The following is a 14898-nucleotide window of genomic DNA, read 5'->3' on the forward strand; positions in this document are numbered from 1 at the left end:
GAACACTCCAATGCCAAGGGTGCCTCTTGGGATTATGGGGCGTGATATCTCAGTCCTTGCCAGTGAGTGACAGCCTCAGAGCACTGACATTTTGCTCCCCAGAATACATTTTTGTGTGTGTCACTTATACATTAGAGTGTATGCTCTGTGAAATAGTGTTCTGTATTTATATACATTAGCTACATATCAGCTTTGATCTCTCATGATGCCCATGCTCGTATCCTATTTTCTACTCATAACTGTCTCCTTTCCACCCCTTTCACCTCTACAGCTCTCTCGCTCGCCTTAAACGTTTTTCCCTCACTGCAGCTTACCTGTGGATCTACCTCAGACTTGGTATATGCCAAGCACTGTCTCTGCCCACCTTCAAGACAAATCTGCAAACTCACCTCTTAAATGAAGCATTCCAATAGCCTGGACTTATGGCTATTGTCCCAGTCACTCCTGCCAAGCGCTGCCATCTACTGCACTTATTCCCACACCTGCTGTATCTGCAAGTTTCTCAACCTACCACTTAAATTGTAAGCTCTTCGAGGCAGGAATTTCCTCTGCTATTGACTTTGTTGTGCTTATTGTTTTATCATTTCCTGTAGTGCATTTTCTTTGTACAGTGCTGAGTACACTGTGAGCACTATGTAAATAAAGGTATGCATTCATACATACATTACAGTGTAAGCTCTGTCAATGAGTGTTCTGTATCTATGTACATTCGAGTGTAAGCTCTGTGAATTAGTGTCCTGTATCTATACATTCAAATGTAAACACTGTTGATTAGTGTTAGGTATAAATAATTTAAATTGTATGCTCTATGCCTATGTACATGTTTATTCATTAGATTGTGTATCTGTAAGTGTGTGTGTTAGCAAGGTGTGGCATGATGGGGGACACTGGGAGAGGTTTATGTGTACTGTTAAGGCTATGGCCCCAGTGTTCACTGCTGCACGCATGCCTGGCGGCGCGCGCACTGGTGAATGCCGCGATCTGCGGTTGAGCTGCAGGAGAAAAGCAGGTGATCGGGACGGGGGGGAGGCGTGGCTATGACGTCACGCGGCTGTTTCGCCCTCATTGGCAGGGGCAGTGAGTTAATGTGATAACTTGCTTGAATGAACGCCTGCACATTGTTAGCAAACATAGTCATGCCTTATTGAATATGAGCCTTTAATTTCTTCTGTCATGAACCACTAATTTTCCACCTTTCTACTTCTCCACCAGCAGCAAGGAAAATAACAGCCCTGTGCTGTTCCAGAAACAGCAGAAACTAGAAAATTTATATTTGTGTCGCTTTTATATTATTTATATTCATTTTAAAGTTAACGCTAACTTTTGTAAAGGATATATGGCTTGCTTCAAATGATGTATCTTTTGTATTTACATGTTTTGGGTGTTAAACTCACGATTCCTAACTCCTTTTCAATTAAAATATGGCATTTGGCTTATAACTAGTACGCAGATACACATGTCCTCTTAGTATTGTGGCTTGTACTTCACACAATAAGAGGTTAACTGGCACATGTCTCGTTTAAAAAAAAAACACATCAACTGCCGGTGCTCACGGAATAAGGGAATGTCCTTCAAGACCCAATAGGTTCACATGTAGAGGAAGATAATTCAGGCATACGGCCTTCTCATTAAGAGATTTTATTCATCTTAGAAACAACCAACGTTTCGACTGCCACGCTGTCTTTTGTCAAGGTGAAGGCTGACAGGCATAAGAAAACAAGTAAATATATACCCCATTACTCACCCATGATGATGCACTGCAGCTGTCCCACGGCGCGAAAAACGGGTCCCACCGTGTTGTCACGGCGGCGACAGGGGTCCACGCATGCGCATCACGCAGCCCACACCAATGTGAGCCCGGCGCAGGCATGCGGCACATCGTCATGGCGCCCCGCACATCATAGCGGACTCGAAATCGGCTCTCCTCCATTGCCATAGTGATATAAAGCTAAACACAGCACCATGCTCGGCGGCCGGGACGCAGTGCGTCAACAATACAGCATGGTATTTGATCCTTTTATTTTCCACTTCTGTGGGGTTCTGCTGTATTGTTGACGCACTGCCTCCCGGTCGCCGAGCATGGTGCTGTGTTTGGCTTTATATTACTATGGCAACGGAGGGGAGGCGATTTCGAGTCTGCTGTGATGTGCGGGCGTCATTAAGTTGTGCCGCACGCATGCGCCGGGCTCGCATTGGTGTGAGCTGCGTGATGTGCATGTGTGGACCCCCATCGCCGCCGTGACAACACGGTGGGACCCGTTTTTCGCGCCGTGGGACAGCTGCAGTGCATCATCATGGGTGAGTAATCAGGTATATATTTACTTGTTTTCTTATGCCTGTCAGCCTTCACCTTCGTAAAGACAGTGTGGCAGTCGAAACGTTGGTCGTTTCTAAGCTGAATAAAATCTCTTGGTGAGAAGACCGTATGCCTGAATTATCTTCCTCTGCTTGTACTTCACAATACAGGGATATCCACTTTTTATTGATATGACCTGTTCCAATTAATCAAGAGGTGTAAGAAAACTGAACAGAGCCTGTGCAGTTGTATTGTATGTCTTTATTTATATAGCGCCAAAAGTGTACTTAGTGCTTCACAAAGAATACAGTACAGGGAATTAAAATACATTATGTTCAAAGGGTACTTAGTGCACTGGATTAATTTATTTTGAACAGTGTTGATTTTTTCCTTCTAGCTATGCAAGGTAAACATTTTTTTTTTTTTAAATGAACCGCTCCAATTATTTTTCGTCCTCTTAAATGTGGAAGTGGTGCCTAAATGTGGGAGTTTCATGCCTTCCTAAAAGGAGCTGAATTGTTTCTTATACACATACTACTGTATATATTCAAGTTTTGAGCCCTTTGTTGCCAAACACCATCTCTAAAATAGTGCAAGATGTAAAGACACATAAAACTGAATAGGATACAATGCACACAAAGAATTGAGCTTTTGGCTACATCCCAGATGTGATCTTTGGATTTTTTTTATAGGCATCTAAATAAAAGTTATGATATGTTCACATAACTATTTTGGAGCATAACATTGTAAAGCATTTTAATATATTTATCTTTGGTGTGGTTATTTTAATTAAGCAGATCAGCCATGTTTATCATTACAGAAGAAAACAAGAGGGGATAGATGCAAGCTTAAAATCACACTAGGAAGCATAAAAGGCTGTGCTTAAAAAAAGTGTGTGTATACCACAGTTGACATGCTGTTTGTAGCCAAACAGGCTAGTACGGTTTTCATTTAATCTTTTCTTATTAGAAAACATTTTATTGGGTGCAGATGGCAGCTTTGTTGCCAAGTAAATGAAATCTGCAGATGTGTAATATGTAGTCATAGATTCTCGGCACACACTTTGCATAAAGTTTAGGATATTACAAGTTCCAAATTATGATATATTATATCATTCTTATAAACACTGAGAAAAGGAGGAGCGGCTTCGGTGTTAGGCGAATGATTATCGAATAACATTGTTCAAGGAAATCCGTGCCCTTACTTCTCTATGCCTCAGGCAACAGAAACTAGACAGACAGGAATCATTAGAAGAATATGGCTCGCTCCGGTAAACTACTGCAAACTTAATATCAATAGTGGAAGGGAACTATTTAATCATTTTCTTTAGGAAGGATAAAGCATTCACAAGAAGTCCCTCCGGAGTTTTTGGCACAAACACAAAAAAATAATAACTTTTATTCCCAGTGCCCGTCCTATCCCACGTTTTATTTTAGTGTTGTTATTTTTCCATCCACCGTTCAGCATGCATTTTAAAAAAAAAAAAGAAAAATGTAGGAATTTTCAAGAACACCAAGAGAAAAGTTGAAGTACCATGGCCACTGAGTAGCAGAGAAAAAGAAATACACGCACATGGCACAACTCCTCCCAAGGTTTTCCCATGGTCATGTCATACTGTTCACAGTCTTCCTGCAGGGATTCCATGCCACAACTGTTGCTGCTGTTTTACGAGTCTACAGGCAATTTATTTTCCTTGATTGGTTTTTAATCTCACACAGGATGTGCTCATGATGGTGTCATGGTTAGTTTGAGTCAAAGAATAAAGAAAAATATTGATCAACAATTTCCGTGAAGATACGAGGTTTGTCAAATTGTCTTATCGCAAAATAGATAATAAAACTGTCTTTTGATCACACTGCTTGTGATATATATAGCACATGTTCCTCCCAACCTCCCCCCCCCCTGTGAGATTTAGTCATGGCTATTGCTAGGTGTAGTGCTGGTTACCTGGTTGGCACAGGAGAGTTGAGGCACCCCCGGTGGTGTGGGGGATGACAAGCAGACTTTTAGGGATTTCTTCGGTTCTTCTTCTAGGTGTCAGCGTCTCCAGGCATAGGGGGCTTCAGCATGACTGAAGGCGGTCCCCGCTATGACAGTCCTTACTCACAATATTCCTTCTACACAGACTGCCGCGGAGCCAGAAGTATAAATGAGGGTGATCTTTATTATAGCTGCCACTGCGATGTTGTTACAGCGAATGCTTTAGTTGATAAGGTGGATCCCTGCCTTCTGGATGGTACTGGCCTGCTGGTAATAGTGAGGCCTCTCTGGGTTGAATTAGTGCCTCAGACCACTGTCTCCTGCACCTTATCCTCCTATCACGGTCAGTCTTACTGACGCGCTTCCTCCAGTCTGTTACCTCATTGGTTCCTGTGTACTATATATGCTCAGCCGGCTCACTGGCAAATCGGCTGAGCATAAACCTTCCTATGAGCGAAGTGTTCACTGCTACCCTTGCCTCCACAGTCTTGTCTTGTACTCCGGTTCCTAGTTCCTCTGTTTCTGACCTCGGCTATTCTTCTGGACTCCGCTCTTCTAAACTCCTGACCCCGGCTACAAAGGACGATCTGCACCTCTCCAACCCCGACCTCGGTAAAGTACCACGACGATCCGCACCTCTCCAATCTTGACCACAGCTAAGTACCTTCAAAGATCCGCACCTCTCCAACCCCGACCTCGGCAAGTATCTCTGACCATCCTTACCTCTCCAACCCCGACCCGGCTACCTCGACTTATCTACACTCCAGACGCGCCCACACGGCTGTGGGTTGGTGTTGTTTATTTATCCCCACCTCGGCCTCGCGGTCACATCTTGTTTGTGGTGAGCACTCCGTTACACAGCCTCATTGGAGGGTCTATTGCTGACTGTCACCCAGAAGACCACATGATGGCATTCAGTACCCGAAATGAGGATACTCATCACAGAGAGAGAGTAGTAGAAGGCCCAACAGGGTCCCAAAGGAGATGGAGCACTATAGATGCTATAGAACAAAGGGATCCTTTAGGTAACAGGAGTTAGTCAAGCCTCAGCAACTTCATAGGGGCCGAGATAGGAGTCTGCTGGGGAAGAGGATATAGACAGCACATAAAGAGAACAGTAATGATACTATACACAAAGTGATGTGTAATGTCTAAATTAGATATTAGCGATGGTGATTAATAAAGATGCTGTATTGTATATATGAATAAAGTCCCTGGCGCCCATCATTGCATTACCAACACCCAGCCCGCACAAATCCACCACCAGACAAGGTAATCGACACTGAGCAAGCCAGGGTAAGAGACATTTGAAGTAAACGCCCTAGGAGCGGGGAGAGAGGGTTATATATATATATCAGGCACTCACATGAAACTTTAATAGGTGTACATATAGATTTATTAACTTCATCACATTATGTGATGTACTTAGTATATGTACTGTATATGTACACTTATTGAAGTTTCCTGCGAGTGCCTGATATATAAGATGTGGTGGGTTCTGGGGTTAGTGCTTGCTGGGATTGTGTGTTCATTAATTTTAATTTTTAACTGGTATCAGTTGGATGGAGGTTAGTGGCCCCTCCTCCCTGGGTTTAAGCTCACCCCTCCCACTTTTTAAGTAACAGATGTTTCCATGTACCTGTGCAGGACAGGTCTATTGAGGCCGTTCTCCCTCCACTACAGAGGTAAATGAGAATTTTCACAGGTAGTGATAGGACCTGCATACTGGTCATGCAGTGAAGTGGCTGCGAGCTTATAACGCTTTGGCCAAAGGTTTTAATTAAATGACCCTTACTCATGAGAAAACTAACATTTAAGTATTGAACTATGTATTTTGTCACATTGGATGTAGCATTGGGTATTTTTGTTATATATAAATCAGGCATCCACATGTAACTTTAATAGGTGTACATATAGATGTATTAACTACATCACATTATGATGTGATGTACTTAGTATATGTATATGTAGCATAGCCTCCCAGCCGCTACTTATTTTCCTGGGCCTAACCAGTGTAAGCCCTGTTAGGTGCAGGCAGTGGTTGGGCTAATTCCTTCAGAAAGGCTCTGTGTGCTTTTGCAGCCTTGGATGAGTAAATGTATCCAAGGGCGGTCCTAAGCAACAACAGAAAGTGTCAGCCTGAAGGAAGGATACTAATTGGTTCATCTGTAATATGTGATGACCAGTGAGTATTCAACCTGCTCTGTTAAGGGGCAGGGTTACAAACATCTCCTGAGGGTTGTTCCTGACACTTTCCCAGAAGTCAAGTGAGTCTGTCTTCCCTCCCCATGAGGGTGGGAGTGTGTGTTATCCTGAGCACTACCAAGGATAAGACTGGATGGGGCCTGTAAGGCCTCATCCCTAAAGAAGGGCTGTGCAGTCTGTCTGATTTCTGATGTTAAGCAATAAAGATCCAGTTGTACCATCATCAGAGTGATTCACTGTCTTGCTGCTGAGAGAAGAAAGTGTCAGTATGGGACATCCCCTGCTATCCAGAGGATCCATGCTGACTGGAGGTGCTACATCTATACATTATTTGAACCAAGGGATTCTGGACCTGAGCCATAGTGCTCTGAGCGATGCGATTTTGACCTCCAGATGAAACAATATAGTGAAACAATATGGCTACTGGCTTTGCTCCGATGATGAATAGAAAGAGGCAACGCCTTCCAGAGATGACTTCTCAGCTTCCTACTGGGTGACCCTATGGCTATGTTTGATGCTCTTTACATCTACTGGAAAAAAAAAATAATGGGCACTGTGTATCATGAGTTACGTGTTTGCATTTTTTTTCTGTCTGAAACACGACATATTTATGAAGTGTATTTCTACTGTTCTAGAATTTGGCTTTTTTTCAATAAAAAAAAAAAAGACACGCCACCTTTAAGGTCTGGGAGAAAAGCAATGCAGAAAATCATGAAGAAGAGCTGCACACTGTGCATTCCTTAATACATAGACCTGCGTCAATCTGCACATGTAACCCGCCCTTACTCCTCCCATCAACCTTCATGTCATCGCAGACAGATGCAGATGTTCCCAGAAATGGCACAACCAAGATTAATACATAGACACTGTCTGTCGCAGGTATATATATTTTTTTTAAATTCAATTTTTATTAAAAAATTTCACAATTCAACTAAACATATGCATGGATGAGTGTGAAAAGGGGGAGGGTTACAGAAAGTAAATGTGAAGGGGGGGGTGGAGGGAGAGGGGGCAGGGGCGGTTGGACACAGTCAATTATATTGACAACCATATATTTATAATCCTGATTCAGAATAGTACTTTACAGCATTTTACAGATTCCTGTTAGTACATATATACATATATACATACATACATACATACATACATACATACATACATATATACATACAGTTTCCTGAGTTGGTGCCCATGTACTGTTAGTGGAGAGAGTGAGGATATTACTAGACTTCAGATCTAGAAACCTTGTTCAGGTGAGGAGGAAGGTCTGACACCCAGAGGTGGGGGGAAGTGAACCACCGAGGTCTCCTCGGATAAAGCAATATTTCCAACCCAATTAGATTATAATTGTTAGAGCGTTTAGACCTTATATGCCTGTGTGGGAAATCCAGGGCTGTCTGAATTTTTGGAATTTACGGCTGGTATCCCTAAGCAGGCAGGTCCTTTTCTCTATTCGGCAGATAAACCGGATTTTACTCTTTATTTTGAACATGTTTGGGATCTGGTTCTGTATACAGAGGAATGCCAGCTAGCTTCTAGTGGTGATTGCGATGTGGGATATCAATTTATTCTCAGCCCTTGTCAATTCTTGTCGGGGTCTACTTAAGAGTAAAGGCCATGGGTCTAGTGGTATTTCTGTATGCATGATTTGCTGTGACCACTCCCTCACCTCCCTCCAGAGAAGCTCCACCCTGGGGCAGGTCCACCAAATAAGCAGATATGTTGCGTGCGCCCCACAACCTTTTGGGCAGAGAGGAGCGTATCCTGCGATAAATTTGGAGAGTTTCACTGGGGTGTAGTACCATCTTAGCAATATTTTTTTTTTAACTTATATTTTTTCTTTTTTCAAACTTGAACATGATAACATAAAAGGGGCAAAGAGAAAAAAAGGGGGGGGGGGGGTGGGTACAGAAAATAAAGAGGTTGTGAGGGGGGAGGGGTAGTAGGGTGACATCCATCATGGGCTCCACGCAGGGAGCGTACATTCAAGTATACTTGTTACATCCTTAACCAAATCTAAATCTGTTTAACTGTTAGCGATATCCTTATTTCGTAGTCCGATTGGGTTCTTCCAAATGTATGTCTCTCACGGATCTCATGTTGTCAGGAAGGTATTGTATCTGTCGTGGATTAGACTTGTGAGTCTCTCCATTGTCATCATTTAATTTTTCTTGTGCATTACCTCAGTGATAGGGGGGGGGGGGTCGTTCTGTTTCCAGTGTTTTGCGATTAGTGTTTTGGCTGCTGATAGGATCTGTGTTATCAGATAGTCTATTTTTCTCTCTAGTCCATCATTAGGTTTTAGTAGGAGTACTGTTTCTATGTTCCAGGGTACATCCATACCTGTTACCCCTTCTATTAGCCGTCTGATTCTTCCCCAAAAGAGGATTATCTTAGGGCAGGACCACCAGATGTGTTTGAATGTGCCTATTTGACCGCAGTTGTGCCAGCACATAGGGGAGGTTAGGGGGAAGAAAGAGTTGAGACGTGCTGGTGTATAGTACCACCTGTGTAGGACTTTCAAGTTTGTTTCCCTGATCAGTGAGCAGCGAGAGGCTCAAGCTATCCTTTCGTATATTTCTTCCCAGTCCTCTTCCTCTAAAGGGTTCCCTATATCATGTTCCCATTCTGAGATGTTTTTGCTTGTTTGACCTTCATGTTGTTTCAATAGTGTCTGGTAAAATTGGGCAATCGTCCCTTTGTTATATTGACCCCGTTGGAACAGGCTCTCAAAGTTGGTGAGTGGTCGGTTCCAAGTGTCTCTTGGTTGTATAGAGGAGACATAGTGGGCCAGCTGTATATATTGGAATATTTGTGCGTTTGGAATATTATATTCCTCTCTAATCCCCATGAATGATTTAACCCTGCCGCCTTTCTGCATGTGTCCTAATCTTAGCAATATTTTAATGGCATTCTCTCTAAGTGCTGTACAAAGTGAATTTTTATTAGTTGCCTCGAATATGTCTTCCCAATTGTCCCCCTCCAGTTCCTCCCTCAGATCCTCCTCCCAATGTCTCATAAAGGTTAGTTTAAGTGGGGGGGCCTCTGTTAGGTAGGCGAAATAGCCATATAATTGAGATACTAGTTTTTGTTGGCCCACCTTGCCCAGACACAGGCCATCGCAATCGGACAGTGAGGTCCTTGGGCTTATTGTTGTATAAAACGCCCTCATCTGAAGGAATCTAAAAAATTCTGGATTGGGGATTCCCTTTTTTTTGGTGAAGAAATTCAAACAAACTGGGTGTGAGATCTATTTGTAGGTCATTCAACCTGGTAACACCTATATTCAACCAATCCTTAAAGGGGGGGGGGGTTGTCAGGCTTGAATGCCTGGTTCACCCAAAGGGGTGTCTGAGTTTTTGTTAGGTTGTATTTATATTTGGATAATTTTTAAAACTTGAGTAAGTGGGCTATCGTGGGCAGGGCTACTACCTGAGTTGGATTATGGCGGAAACCACATTAGGTTTTCCAATGGTATTGGTTTGCTCAGTGCGGCTTCAAGAAATACCCAGAGACAGAGATTTTGGTCTGAGTGCCATTGAACTAATTGGCCAGGTTGTGCCGCCTTATAAGAAATTAGGCATGATAGTGCCAGGCCCCCTGAATCCGTGGGCAGGGTAAGTATTCATTTGTTGATTCTGTTTTTTTTTAGAATTCCAAATAAATGTGGTTAATAGTGATTGCAAGCCCAGGATATCTTTAGTACATATTGGGATGGGTAGTGTCTGATATAAATAAAGTATTATTATTTATTGGAGCAGGTTCATTTTGATCAAGTGTATTTTACCAATCAATTTTGAAGTCGGACCATACGCGGAGATCCTCTCTTAGTATGTATTAGTTTGTATTAACTTACCCAGCAACTTTGAAGATTTTCACTGATTCACCTCCCACGAGAAGGAGGAGATTGTGGAGAGAGCCAGAGGAGGAGAGGAGGAGCGTGAAAGAAACCTGCAAACAGAAAAGGCTGATATTACTTTAAGAATTAGCGAAGGGCAGCAGAGTGAGCCAGACCAATGAGGGTCACAATCTTTACATTTTAGTAACCTAGAGGACCGTGAGGGGAGGGTAAGAATAATAACAAAAAAGAAAGACAATTGTTCCCTTTTCTTTAACCCTTCCCCACATACCCAGAGGGAAACAATTATTAAGACTATACCCAATTATTACTATACTTAATTTCGGGGGATGCTATGTGCCCCGTTATGCTCGAGGGCTGCCTGACTATTTCCCCTTTTCTACCACCCTCCTGAGGGCATGGACCAATGTCAATATCACGAGCGGCAGATGGTTGCTACCCTCTGCCCCTGTCCTGGTGGCTACCCGGGACCTAGGGGGGGAGGGGGCGAATGGCTTAATTCCCCAGGATATCAGTAACAGTAATGATTGTAATGCTTGCAAGAAATGCATTGTTAACATGGTTGTAACGGTGTAATTGTTTAGCACTGTAAACACTCGAGAATAACGTGTAAACGCAAAATGCTAGACATTATGCTCATCACATCGTATTTGGGAACTGATAGAGTGTCACGAAGTGCTCACCACAAACAAGGTGGGACCACAAGGCTGAGGTGGGGATATTGATAGCCACCGACCAACAACCGAGCAGACACGTCCGGAGTGCAGTGTGGAAACCGTGTAGCCGGGTCAGGGTAGGAGAGGTCAGATTGGTTGAGGTACTTGCCGTGGTCAAGAAGTGGAGAGATCGGATAGTCGTTGATGCGGTGCCGGGGTCCAGGGGTAGAGAGAGTAGAATAGTCGAATCCGTAGCCGTGGTCCAGGGGTCACAGAATTCAGGAGTCTGTGTGCAAGCTGAGGTCAAAATACAAGGAGCAAAACAAGACGAGACAAGGCGACGAGACAAGGCGACAGTGAGCTGTAGGTAAGCACACAAATGAAAACAAGTTTATGCTTAGCCAATTTGCCAAAGGGCTGGCTGAGCATATAAAGCACAGAGAGCCAATGGGGAGGCTGCAGGGAGAGAGCATCATAGGTATGCTGTGTACCGATAGGCAGGGGCGGAGTCAGAAGCAGCTATGGGATAATGGATTAAATTAACCCCTTGAGTGCCTGTGTCCGTGCGATGTCTACGCGTAGTCAGAGTGCGCTGTGCGCTGCCCAATTTGTCACGGGGGCGGAGCCTGGAGGTGGTCCCTGCAGTGTCTCTCTTCCTAGCGGCACGGCGCCTGTGCGCAGGTTGCTGCTGATGTGCGTCACTAGTGACGTCGCGGGATGCATCACGGGGGCGGAGCCTGGAGACGATCCCTGCAGTGTCTCCCCTTCTAGCAACGCGGAGTTTGTTTAGCAAGATAACATGATCAACAGTATTAAAAGCCTTTGCAAAATCTAGAAATATTGCACCAGTAAGTTGTCCCAGTTCCATTCCGCACTGGATCTTACTGCAAACTTTTAACAGGGTAGTTACCGTGGAGTGTTTGGGGCCAAAGCCAGATTGGAATTCGCTAGAGAAATTTATCTTGGTATAGTAATCGCTTAATTGAGAATTAACACATTTCCCCATTACTTTGGATAGTATTCGGAGAAGAGAGATCAGCCTGTAGTTTGAGACAGTGTTTTTGTAACCACTTTTGAAGATTGGGACAACTCTGGCAGTTTTCCAGGTTTTAGGGATATGGCCTGCAGACAGAATAGAGTTGATTAGAGAAGCAAGCGGTTTGGCAATGGCTTGGGCTCCAAGTCTTAGGAACCTAGATTGTCGTAGGATCAGGTCCACATTAGCTGCTTAGTTTTAATTTGAGGAGCACTTGTGTAATCTCCTCTTAAGATACTGGGACAAATTGAAAATTGTGAGCAGTGTTGGGAAGGGGTGGGGCTATAGGGGTACTCCCAGAATGAGGTTCATGTTTGTGGTTTGGGTTTTGCTAATAAGTTAGTAGCACACCCCACAAAGTATTCATTGAATGCATTTACAATGTCAGTGGGATGTCAGAGTAATATCCTCCTTAATTATATTACTTGGTTGTTGATGGCTAGAAGGCTGGAATATATTGTTGATAACCTACCAGAATTTAGCTGGATTTGATGTATTCTGGTGAAGATTGTCAGAGTAATATTGTGCTGTTGTCTGCCTTGTTTGCCTTGTGCACATATTCCACAGGCATCGGTAGTTATTAAGATCCTTGGTAGTGCCAGTTACTTTGTAGCTTTTCCACAACCGATCCCTAAGATGGTAGAGCGATATAAGGTTGGAAGGTGGGACCCCTGCATTCTTATTCTGCGTAGTGGAGCATTGGTATCTCAGAGTTTTAAGAACTCAGATTGGAAATAGTACAGTGCAGGGTCAGGAGGTATTAAGTAGATTCTGTACCAAGTGCAGCTGGTAAGATCAGCCAGAAACTGTTACAGTTTCTAAATGTTCTAGTGAGGAGAACTTCAGGGCTTGATTGGGGTGGTCTGATTTTCTTTACACAGTACACTATTGCATGGTCACTGAAAATGTCAGAGGAGAGAATCCAGTCTAGCAATGAATGGTTGTGAGATTTCAGGTTTGTCCGTGTGAGTTGGGAAATGAGTTGCGTTCGGTTAAGTGACTTGAGTTGTATCTGGATTTTTTGTTTTTAAGGTTGAGCTAATTGTAGTTTAAATCCCCAAGAACTAGCAGCTCACTCTTCTCATTCAGAGAGGAAATTGAGCAAAGAAACCGGGTGATATCAGTCATGGATTGTTGTGGGACTTTAGGGGGGCGGTAGATGCCAGCAATAAGAACGGGCTTAGAAAAGGGGAGGCAGATTTTTCAATAACATATTGTTAAAGCACATCTCAATTATAGCATTTTAATATGGCCTAATGCTCGGTTTTGAAGAATATGTTTATCTCACCTTTCAAAAAACATTTTTATGCTTTTAAAAAAAATACATAAATACATTTTAGAGTATTTTTTTTATCACTACTGAAATTTGTTTTCATTTTGGGAGGAAATAAAACATTAGCTGAAATGTCCTCCCCAGGAAAAAATGGTTGTGCTTCCTAATGACTCATAATATAAAGTTTTAGAATAAAGTATACTGTAAAACGATAAAATACAAGATGCGTAATAATTGTAAGAGTACTTTGCTATAAACATGTTTGTTAGTGATTGTACCATTAAACCTTCACTGCCCGAGGGGCCAGCAATGCATTCTAAAAGTATTGAGTTCCTGTACCCTCTTGCAGCGACGGGCATCACGCATTTTCCATACAATCATGACTGCTAGTGCTACGGTCATCCATCTATATGAATTCAATCATTGTTAAATACGCGTGGATCAGCCTCCCTATCTCTGTCAAACAGAATGTTTTACCAAACCTTCCGGATTGAAGCTCCAGAAACACAACCCGTAATCCAGGATATAGAGTGAAGCCAACAATAATTTCCCTCAATTATTAGAGGAAAGAACAAATATACCACACCCAGGTCATTCAGTCAGTCTCCTGCTGAGACGTGGTCAGCCTTAGCAAACACAAGAACTACAGAAAACAGACAAGTACTGGAAGGGGGGAAAAGCTCATTTTTGGGGGGCGGGGTCAGCAAAAGAACAGCTTCCATTATTAAAGAGGCAACCAAAGCTAACGATATTTATTTGCATGTTTTTTTAAACATAGGATTGAAGCAGGGCATCTCCGGAGCTGGACTCCATTCTTTTCAGTTCCGGGGTCCCTGCTTTCAGAGATACTTACCACCGTAGGCGGTGCCGGTAACCGCTCCTTCTCGCTAGCTGGGATTGCAATACGAAGCCGTAACGTCACCTGGTGTGGCTTCCTATTGGCCCACGTGAAGCGGGAGCTTTGCAAAGCAGATGAATGCCGGCACCCCTTTCATAGGTTCAGCTCCGGAGACCCCCTGCATCAATCCTATGTTGAAATATGAGCACGCTAGGATAGCTCCATAATGCGCATGCTGCAAAAGATACAAACCAATACGGACACAAAGAAATCACCGACATTTTGGGGAACTGCGTCAACATTTCTTATTTTAATGGTAATTTTCTGATTTATATACTGTATGTATAGCTGTATTTAATTGTACTCTGTGCTTTACAAAGCGCTGAGTACACTCACTGGTGAATCTCTGTTGATGGCTACAGACATGTCAGTTCTCACTAATGTTCTGGGTCACACGGATTTGGACTCAGTCTAACTGATTTTTAGCATAAGCATAGCATTCAATGGAATTTTACTGATTCACTGATAGAACTTTCCCATTGAAAGGCAAATGCTCTCAGTAACGTTTGTAGTCATGACGAGCCATTCTCTTTCCCCCCTGCCCCGCATGGGTTAACAATGAACACTCCAGCTCCTTCAGACCTCATTTCCGCCTGCGATGACAAATGTGACGTCAGAATCCCTGGCCCATGGAGATGGCATTGCTTGTTGCCATGGAAACAGAATAGTCGCAGCCTGCCCTCCCTCAGCGAGCA

Source organism: Ascaphus truei, chromosome 1 (genome assembly GCF_040206685.1).
Source record: "Ascaphus truei isolate aAscTru1 chromosome 1, aAscTru1.hap1, whole genome shotgun sequence".
In the NCBI taxonomy this organism is placed as follows: Eukaryota; Metazoa; Chordata; class Amphibia; order Anura; family Ascaphidae; genus Ascaphus; species Ascaphus truei.